This window comes from Bactrocera latifrons, unplaced genomic scaffold (assembly GCF_001853355.1).
Source record: "Bactrocera latifrons isolate USDA-ARS-PBARC rearing strain unplaced genomic scaffold, ASM185335v1 scaffold_679, whole genome shotgun sequence".
NCBI classification, from domain to species: Eukaryota; Metazoa; Arthropoda; class Insecta; order Diptera; family Tephritidae; genus Bactrocera; species Bactrocera latifrons.
In genome coordinates, this window is record NW_017537355.1 from 41749 (window position 1) to 52677 (window position 10929).

The 10929-nt window shown below is 36.0% G+C and overlaps 1 long non-coding RNA gene across 1 annotated transcript in view; it reads left to right on the forward strand.

Moving 5' to 3' along the window:
* LOC108975629 overlaps nt 1-2802 on the forward strand; it is a 3547-nt gene extending 745 nt beyond the window's left edge. The window contains exon 3 of the long non-coding RNA XR_001993882.1: nt 2486-2802. This is a non-coding gene — a long non-coding RNA (uncharacterized LOC108975629). The remainder of the gene's footprint in view (nt 1-2485) is intronic.
* The last annotated feature ends 8127 nt before the right edge of the window (nt 2803-10929 follow it).

The following is a 10929-nucleotide window of genomic DNA, read 5'->3' on the forward strand; positions in this document are numbered from 1 at the left end:
ATTTTCCCATAAGTATATTCGAGTGAGTTAGGATGGTGTGTCCGATCCTGAGGCGAGTGTATGCTTTGATGGCGCTTATTTTCGTGGTGGGCCCATACAAGGTTGGTATTCTATCTGGGTTGATGATGGCGTAACTGTGCGTGTGTAGTTTCCAAGCATTTAAGTTTTCTTCGAGCTTCTTGTGTTTGATGAAGTTGCGTATGTCTTATTTCGAAAGATAGTTGTAAATAAGAGCCGGTATGTTTTTGACACTTTTGGCAGCGGCGTCAGCGAGGTGATTGCCGGGTATTCCCACGTGGCCCGGAATCCACATTATTTTGATTTTTCTCGGAGCGCTGATCACGACGTCTCTGATTTTGCTTATTATCGGATTGTAATTTGATAACGACTTAATGGCTGAGATGCAAGACTTGGTATCGGTGCAAATGAGGTATTTACCATTGTGTTTTTTTGCATGCTCGACCGCCTTCAATGTGGCAGATGCCTCTGCTGAGAAAACCGAACACATATGAGGAAGATGCCAGTTGCAGATTGTATTACCTGTTTTCGTGACCACGGAAAAGGAGGTGTATTCGGATGACTTAGATCCGTCTGTGAAGATCAACTTCCAGCAATTTTTTTCGTATTCATGCTCCATTCCAAAAAACGTTTTTTTGAAAACATCGCTTGCTGTGTTCTGTTTGGGCAGCTTGGATAGTTTGTTAGGGAGTGATTCACACGGGATTAGCCAATGAGGATGAAGGGGCTTTACTTTTTTCCCCACAGACAGTGGAAGAAAAATTTTTTTTTGCTAACATAACGCATTTTGTTATTGCTGAAAGAAATCTTGGTAGCCTGGTACGCCTCAGCGAAGTAGCAAAGGCCTTGGTCAGCGATGAGTTTGTGCTTTCAACCCCTTTTGATAGCAGTCGGTGGGTTGCGTCTTCAATCCTATTTTGTACACTTGGTAGACCTGACTCCGCAAGAATGATTTCAGTTGGTGATGTTGGAAAAGCTCTGAGGCTACGGCGTATCGCGCAGTGGTATGGGGCACATATAAGCTTGATGTTGTTCTTCGAACTTCGTCCGTAAAGCGGAAGCGCATAGTCGATCTTTGAAAGGAGAAGTGATCTGACAACACTGATGAGCGTATTTGGATGTATTAACGAGTATTTTGACGAAGATATTTTACAATGTTTAATCTTGATTGGAAAGGGTTTCTAATGTATTTACAATGCGAATTAAAGTTATACTTCGAGTCAAAAACTAATCCTAGAATTTTTAATTCTTTTGTACATTCTATGTTAGTGTTGTTAAAGCAAAGTTTTATTCCGCTGCAATTTGTTTTTCTGCATATATGGAGGATATGMGTTTTTTCTAGTGATAGCTGTGCACCGGAAACTAGCGACCATTCAGAGATTTCATCGAGGACATTGGAAAATGTATGTTCGGCTGCGTTGAGGACGGAACGATTGGTGTAAATTACGACATCATCTGCATACATTTGGTGCTCGATTCCTTTGTGCGTGTTTACTATTCGACTTATCTCATCAAAGGCAGTGATGAAGAGGAATGCTGAAAGTGGCGAACCTTGCGGCGTGCCATTTGAGAGTGGAAGTGTGGAGGAGAAGAATCCATTAACATTTACTTTCCATTTACGGTTAGTGAGTAAGCTTTTAACGAAATTCAAAATTTTCTTCCAGTTTTTTAATTGCCGCAGCACAATGTGGGTGCCGATTTTACCAAAGGCTTTGTTGAAATCTAAGGATAATATAGATAAATGATTCCTACTGGACAGAGCGTTGCAGATGGAGTGGTCGAGGTGGAGTAATACATCCAACGTGCCTTGGCTTCTTTTATAACCGACTTGATTAGGTGTCATCAACTCATTCCGCTGGGCGTACCACGATATCCGGTTCGCAATTATTTTTTCGAAAAGTTTGCCTAAGCATGGTAGGAGAGAGATTGGTCTATAGCTGTCGATATCTGTTGATTCTTTATTGGGTTTAAGAATAGGGATTACGCCCGATGGCTTCCAAAATTGGGGATAAATACCGGTGTCCAGTATTTTATTGTAAAGTTTGACGATTCATTGCTTGAGCTCAATTGGCATGTTTTTGATCATAGRGTAAGATATTTTATCTAAAGCGGGGGTTTTGCCGCTTACTCCGGATAGAGCATACTCAAACTCATCTAATTGAACACTGGAATCGATTTGTTTTGCTGAGGGTGACATGGATGGAGTCATTGAGGCGTTTTTTATATACGGCAAGCCAAATATGTTTGCAAGAGTAGCTTAAGCAAAGTAGAAGCACTCGCGGGTTGCTAAATGATTAGCGGAAACTCGGAGATAACAACGACACAACTGCTCGACACGAATATTAGTCGGGGACTGTTTTATATAACAAATCTTTCTTTTCTATCTAATTCTATTTAATTATTCTTTATTTTCAGACATTATTAGTAAATAAAAATGAAAAAATTTATATTTGAACTATTTGCTTAGAATTCTACAAAAAAGGAATCAAAAAATGCAACCCGCTTCAGATGACGATTAGGGTAATTATAGTAGTTCAGCTATATTTTTACATAAATAATTTATATGACACTGCTGAATACCACACAGAGATGTGTGATCACATGTGGTTAGAATCTTCACGCGGCCTATAGCGAGCTCACCACTTTTCACTACTTCTGAGGGTTTCAAAACCTACTGTTTTTTCACCACTTTTGGCTGGCAGGGAATATGCTGCAATACATACATCCATTCATACATACACAAATACACATATATTAGCTATTTAATATAGTTTTCTAAAATAGTATTTAAGTAATGAAAATACCAAAATAAAATCGAAAGGAAATAATTTTCAGCCCAGTGAAGGTCTTTTCATTTCCCACCACAAGTCATAAGGTTTGATAAAATCTTCATTGAGTTTATAACAATTGGTCCTATCGATAAAAAAGAGCCAAATTCAAAAAAGCCCTGATATTATTAAAAATACAGGCAAAATTTAATTGTAGGACGGGTGTATAAATAAATAATAATAATTGTAGGACGGTTATATATTCCTGCATATTAAATTGATCACATTAGCTGTTTAAGCAGAGACTAAACGCAGGGATTTAACTGCTATCCAAGAAATATTCAGCGGCTGTGAGTCGAGGCACAGCAAGGTCAACGAGGCGACCAAAAAAATACCTAAAACGATTTCTTTGGAGAATAAGAAATAGCAGAAGTATTGCGAAAAATTCTCAAAATGGGTATCAAGCCTAAGCAGATTTAGTCGAAAAGGTGTTGTACACGTCCACGACTATGTCATCAAAGGCTTTAAGGAAAACAAAAATTGAGAAAAGCATTAAAGCTCTTGGAAAGTACCACAAAGAGTTCGATGCCAACCACGAAAAGCTAATGGTGCATGGGATAGAAGAAGAAGATTACTTCAAGAAGACTATATGTGACCTGGTCTACGGAAAGGGAGCTTAGGTGTCAAAAAATCCGAAAAATCAATTTTCACTTTTTAGTTGATTCGGATGGAAGATGAGATTTTTAACAGCTGTTTCCCAGAAAACTAGTTTTCGCACGKTAGCTCCCTTTTCGTAGACCAGGTCACATATATAATAACACTATGACTAAAATTGACGAGGCAATCCATGCATTAAAGATAAGTATTGCAGAAGACAAACCTCTAGTCGAATTTGATAAGCAAATTGAAGTAAAATACGATACAACAGTCCAGATCGAAAAAAATCTATATATGCATGCGGAAATTTGAAAACCTCAGAAGAAAAATAGAAGATCTAAGTTTGGAATTAATGATCGACAAAGATCAAATGAAGTGCTTAGACTTTTTATGCATTGAAATCCAAAATCTAAAAAGCAAATTAGATTTCAATGAAGAAATTTAGGATATATTCAAAAAAATTAATGACGAATATTACGAAAAGCTTCAAAATTTAAAAAAGAAATTACAAAAAGAAGAGCATACAATTTCTTATTGCCCTAACTTGGATTTAGAAAATTAAAAATTCCATTATTCTACGGCGATATTAAAGAATGTTCAATTTTTTATACCAAGAAATAATTATAACAAGAAATACTTATGATACACATAAACGAAGAGTTGACGAGCGCAGAAAAAATGCTTCGTCTCTACTTAAAAGGCGAAACTGCGCGATTAATACAGCACCTACAAATTTCAACAAAAAATTATAAAGCTGCACGGAGTCTGCTAAAGCAAAGGTATGACAAAAAAGGTGTTCACAACACAGTGGGATAGAATAATGAATAAACCAAATATAAATAGTGACAATGCTGAAAGCGTGAGACAACTATTAGATACAACAAATGAGTGTCTTCACGCTATAGAGTCACTGGGAATAAGCATTGAATGATTTATTTATTGTGCGTGTAATTGTCCGGAAGTTAGACAAAGAAGGACTGAAATTGTATGAGCAAACAGATAAAAGGACGAGAGAAATTTAATAATTATCGGACATCAGAGATTTTTTGGATCAACACTTTCAAACATTAAAAACAGTGGCTGATAAAGAACATCTTAGTTAAAATCGTGTGTGTTGTTTACATGTTCAAAGTCGATAATAGCTGGAATAATGCGAGTCCAATCAAGCAGCTACTGTAAAATAATAGGTAACACTTTACTGCAATGCAGAAGATTCAAAAGATATGTCCACAATAAATAGCTTCACAGTAAATAGCTCCACGATAAATAGCTGTTATACTTGCTACAGCTCAAATAAGAGCAAAGACAACAAGTGGAGAATATGTATTGGTACTAGAAACGATAGCGGTAACTAATTTGGAACGATTTTGGGAAATCGAAGACGTATTAACTGATGATGATATACAAGAAGATACCACCACCTTAAAGCAGTACGAAGAAACTAAAACAAGAGATACAGATGACAGATTTATTGTGGAATTTCCATTCAGAAAAGATAAAGAATTAGGACAATCACGTAAGCAAGCAGTAGCGCGTCTGATATCAATGGAAAATAAATTTAAGAGCAACAACAAATTCAAAGAAGAATACAGCAACTTCATCAAAAAATATATAGACCGTGGTCATATGAGAAAATTTGATGACAAACAAAAAGGTAAATATTATTTACTTCATCAAGCTGTTATTCGAGAATATAATATAACAACAAAACATACAATGGTAGAAGTCTTAATGATATCATGTGTACAGGAACCAAACTACAAAGACACGCATTTGATACTAACACTCCCTCAAAAATCTTTGAAATGAGTACAAAGTCAATCTATTGTAGAATATTATATTACTATTCATATTATAAGTTCTTGACTCAATAGATGTTAAGTCACCGTGTATTGAAAACGATGGATGTGAAGCGTACAGCATGATACCCTGAATTTGACGTTTGCTTGTTTGTTGTGACAAATTGAATTCGAAGAAAAAAAATATCGGTTACAAACGCGTCGCGAAACGAATTGTGCAGATTTGTGCTTGTGCATATTTATGCAAAATTATTAAATATTTAAATCTCATCGAATTGTGTTTCGTTTAATATTTGTGAACATTTTGTGACTACAATAATATTTGGAAAAAGGGTGAGTAGAGAAAATAATAATTCAATATGAAGAAAAATTCATTTAGTCCATATACTTATGTATGTATGTATGTGCCGGGAAAAAAGCCTTTTAATCTAAGTGCGTCTAAATTTGTGGAAGTTTATGAAAAAGTTGTAGATTTTGATTGTGATCTTTATTTCTGAATCAGATGGATTCACCAGCGCTATTCGATGAAACCTGTTTTGAGGAATGCCCAACAACGCCTTCGACTCCCGTAAAGGGTACATGTAAAATTGTAATTTTAGTTTTAAATTTTTTTTTACGAAGTTCAACATTTCTGGTTGCTACCACTCAGAGGCAAGCTTCTCAAAGCAACGAGTAAACAATTAGATTGTGGATGGAAAGGGTAATCCAATAAAAAGCATTTCTTAAAAATTGAATTAAATACTTTATTATGTGTATACCTTTTTCAGATGTTTTTAACATGTTAAAAACTATTTCCACCCAACTACAAGAATTGTCTTCAAAAGTTGATAATATGGAAAGGAAGATAGACAGCTTTTTGAAGGAAAAGGTAAGTTTATGTCGATAAAAGTTTTTATTGTTCTATAAGTATTCATCAATACAAGGAGAACGTATTGTTTAGATATTGTTTTTTAAGTATTACTTAAGTTTTCAGATAATTCAAAAAAGCAAAGAAATGGCTTAACAAGAAACCGTCCACGAATGTTAGGTGCTAATTCGAAAAGTTTACCAATCAGTATGCCGACTGACTGGCGAAGAAATCGACAACACACAAACAGAAATTTCTTCCACCCTGCCATTAACAACACTAGCTGCAGCTTTGAAAATGGAAGAAAAACTTAATTACGAAGAATTTGCTACAGCAACGGTTAGTAATGTATACAATTTCTTCAATAAACAATATTTCTTTGAATAATATTTTCAAATTACAGAAACAGTTTGTTTTAAGGATGAAAGGCAGTTCCGAGAGTGTATGTGATGTGTTGTAGCATCTGTACACTAACGAATTCTTGATCTTGTGTAACTGGGACGGTAGGAGAGGCAAGGAACCGCTATCAAAATTTCTGCTGTCCAACAAATTATATCTTAAATTTAATATATACATATTTACCTAAAAACATATTTTTTAAATTGATTTTTCATTACATTTTATATAGATTCATTCATCACTTGTGGACTTGCAAATTTCGAACAACAAATGTGAAAGTCCATCGAAATGAGCCACAATAGATACAAGCAAAACAAATATAGGAAGCGAAAAGTTGAGGAATGATAATATAATAATTTTTTAGATATATGTATATGTATACAGTGGTATCTCATACGAATGCCCCAACATACGAGTTTTTCGAAATACAAGCCGACGAGCAAGTGATTTTTTGCTTTTAGTTACGAGCGAAATTCGAGATACAAGTCCGGTTCGGTTCGGTTCGGTTCAGTAGTAACACGCAGTCGCGCCATCACTGTGATAAGTTGTGCAGTTGTCTTCGCGTTTTGTGTTGCGCTTACATTTACAGTTGTAGTTTATTTATTTTTAAAACCATGGATCGGAAGAAAGTTTGTAAAAAGTTAAGTGCTAAGAAAAAGATGATGAGTATTGAATTAAAACGAGAAATTATAGAAATACATGAGTAAGGTGTTCGAGTTGTTGACTTGTCGAGGCAGTATGACCGTAGTACGTACATGATATGTTCTGTGCTTAAACGGAAGGAGTCGGTAAAGAGTGTAACGCCGGCTAAGGGAATTACGATAATTTCCAAGCTGCGAACCTCCCTTCATGAAAATATGGAGAAACTGCTGATGGTGTGGGAAAGCATATCCAAGGAGATAAATTGGCGCAGACCATCATTTGCGAGAAGGCAAGAGCGATCTACGGAGATTTGCTGAAGCAAACCCCGCTGACTTCCATCGACGAGGCATCGGAAGAGTCATTTAAAGCCAGACGGAGCTGGTTTGAAAATTTTAAAAAGAGGAGCAGTATTCACTCCGTTGTCAGACATAATGAGACAGCAAGATCAGATATTAAGGCAGCTGAGGATTACATAAAAACATTTTCCAATCTAATAAAAGCCAAAGGATACATCTCTCAGCAAGTCTTCAACTGTGATGAGACAGCGCTGATCTGGAAAAAGATGCCGAAAAGAACATATATAACGGCAGAGGAGAAGATGATGCCAGGAAACAAACCTATGAAGGACAGATTGACTCTTGCACTGTGCGCCAATGCGAGTGGCGACTGCAAGATCAAGCCCCTGATCGTGTACAATTCGGAAAACCCCAGAGCATTTAAATCACATAAGATTTTTAAAGAAAAACTGCAAGTTATGTGGAGGTCTAACCCGAAGGCATGGGTCACCAAAAAGTTCTTTGTGGAGTGGGTAAACCTCATTTTCGGTCCTACTGTTAAGAATATCTACAGGAAAATAACCGTGCAAGCCCTTTTCATCCTCGACAATGCCCCTGCTCATCCACCAAACCTCGAAGAGGACATCCTCGAGGAGTTAAAATTCATAAAGGTTCTCTACTTACAACCCAACACCACTCCTATCCTGCAGCCCATGGTTCAACAAGTAATTTCTAATTTTAAAGAGCTATACACCAAGCATCTGCTTCGGCGCTGATTTGAAGTGACGGAGAACACAAACCTCACCCTTCGAGTGTTCTGGAAGGACCACTTTAATAAAGCGATTTGCCTACAAATTATCGATCAGGCCTGGTTGGGAGTTAAAACGAAGACCTTGACTTCTGCATGGAAAAGGAACTGCCTTTATGCCGCGATGTCTGAATTTGGTATCCCCGCAAAACTAATACGGCTCTGTAAACTGACGTTGAACAACACCGCAGCTCCGTCAGAACCGGGAAGGAGCTCTCCGAGCCGTTCGATACCAAACGAGGTTTCAGACAAGGCCTTTCCCTATCGTTCGACTTCTTCAACCTGCTTTTGGAAAAATAGTTCGAGCTGCAGAACTTAATAGAGAAGGTACCATCTTCTATAAGAGTGTACAGTTGTTGGCGTATGCCGATGATATTGATATCATCGACCTCAACCCCCGCGCCGTTGGTTCTGATTTCTCCAGACTGGACAGGGAAGTAAAACAAATGGGTCTGGCAGTGAACGAGGGCAAGACGAAATATCGACAAACAAACAGTCAGTTGACAGCCTAGAAATCGAACGCAGGATAACCCTTGCCAACAGGTGCTACTTCGGACTGAGTAGGCAATTGAGAAACAAAGTCCTCTCTCGACGAACAAAAACCAAACTCTATAAGTCACTCATAATTCCCGTCCTGCTATATGGTGCAGAGGCTTGGACGATGTGAACAACTGATGAGTCGACGTTGCCGGACGACATTGACATAGTTCAGCGAATTAAAAGGCAGCGGCTATGATCGCTAGGTCATGTTGTCCGAATGGACGAAAACTCTCCAGCTCTGAAAGTCTTCGACGCTCTACCCGCCAGGGGAAGCAGAGGAAAAAGAAGAACTCCACTCCGTTCCTGGCTACGCTTGGAATATTCAATTGGAGCCACGTAGCGAAAAGAAGAAACGACTGGCGCGCTGTTGTTAGCTCGGCTATAATCGTGTAAGCGGTATCTACGGCAATTAAGAAGAAGAATAATTAAAATTAAAAAAAAAAATATGTATAAAAAAATAAATTTATATTTAGAAGGATATAGTTTTATTACAGCAGAAAGTATGTGAGCGATAAGGTGATAAAAGATCACATGTATGCAAATGTTTTGGGAGCTTTTTTGATTTGAAGAACGTGATAGTAATTGGTGATAATTAAACCGGCACGCATTACCGGCATCACTAGGTAACATGACCGCCACTATTCTAACTGGGATGATTGCAGCATACATACATACACACATACACATATATTAGCTAGAAATATTCAGCTGAATTAAATACTGAATGTTATGACTTGTTATGACTCTTTATTGTTTGATCATTACTCTTCAACTAACTTAACGATTATCCAAAAATCTGTTAACCACGTTGAGTTCAACTGAAAAAAAATAAGTATTTAAAATGAGCAGTAAATCTTATTCGAGAGTGAGAGCAAGGAAAGAAAGAGTTTTACATATTTATGTATCGAGCTCGGTAAAAATATATTAGAAAAGGTAGACATAAAATTTAAGTTTACGATTATACATTTGAAAATAAAAAAAGAGATTTACATATATATCGTTTTAGAGAATTCAATTTAACATTTTAATTACGTTGTAAATTATGGGTACCTACTTATATTTGTTATTTCTAAATTTTTTTCTTCTTTTTTTTTGCTTTTTATGTTTCAATTCAGTTTATAGGCTTTAATGGCGCATTATTAAATTCATTATCCATAACAATTTTATCAGGTTTTCCTAAGAACGCGATTCGCTCTTCAATTTTAGTTTTTACTGTTACCATATTTTTATCGTTTAATTTATGTGCTGTCCCCAACTTAGTGAATTTATCGATTGTTGTTAAAAATGAAATTTTTTGTATTTAAAAAATGTCTATATATATTATTTGATTAGGTTTTTCTGGTGTTATAGTATGTTGAAATTTTTTATTTATGGGTTTTCTATCGTATTTATTTTCATTGCAAACTCTACAATTATTACAGTATCTATTTATTAGTTTTATTAATTTCTTAGTTCATTGTAGTTTTCATGAATTCCTCTGTGGTTACCTTTCGTGTGAATATCATCAATGATACTCAACAAAGATTCCTCGGATGCAACATCACGTGCAATTTTAGTAAACATTTTGTAAAGTTTATTTTATTATTGTTAGAAAATAATTGTGTTAATTTATTTTGAATTATATTGTATTTATTATCTTCGAGTTCCGAGTATATACCAACTTTTCCATTTTTTAACTCTCGTCTGAACAAATCATTCAAATAATGTGTATTATTTAAATCATTTTCAGACACGTATAATATTTTATATTTTTTGAAAAGTAAAGTAAAGAATATTTATCTATTTCCTTATGTTTATTTTTTAGTAATCTAATTTGCGTTCTGTATTTGTTGACGATTTTATTTACCATGAAAAATTTATTATTAAACTTTCCTCCACACTATGTTCATAGTACTAGTTCAGCTAAAGGCGGTTGAGTCAGCTGCACTCTGCTCAGAAAGTCCGCCATGTTATTCTCCTTGCCTTTTATGTATTCGATATCAAAGTAAAACCCATATAGTAAAATTTTCCACCTGATGATTCGCGAATTTGGGTCCTTAAGCGAATAAAGCCATTTCAGGGGCTGGTGATCAGTTYGGACTAGGAACTTTCGACCGTAAAGGTATGGACGATAATATTTTACTGACCACACAATGGCTAACAGCTCCTTTTCTAACGTTGAGTAATTTTGTTCGTG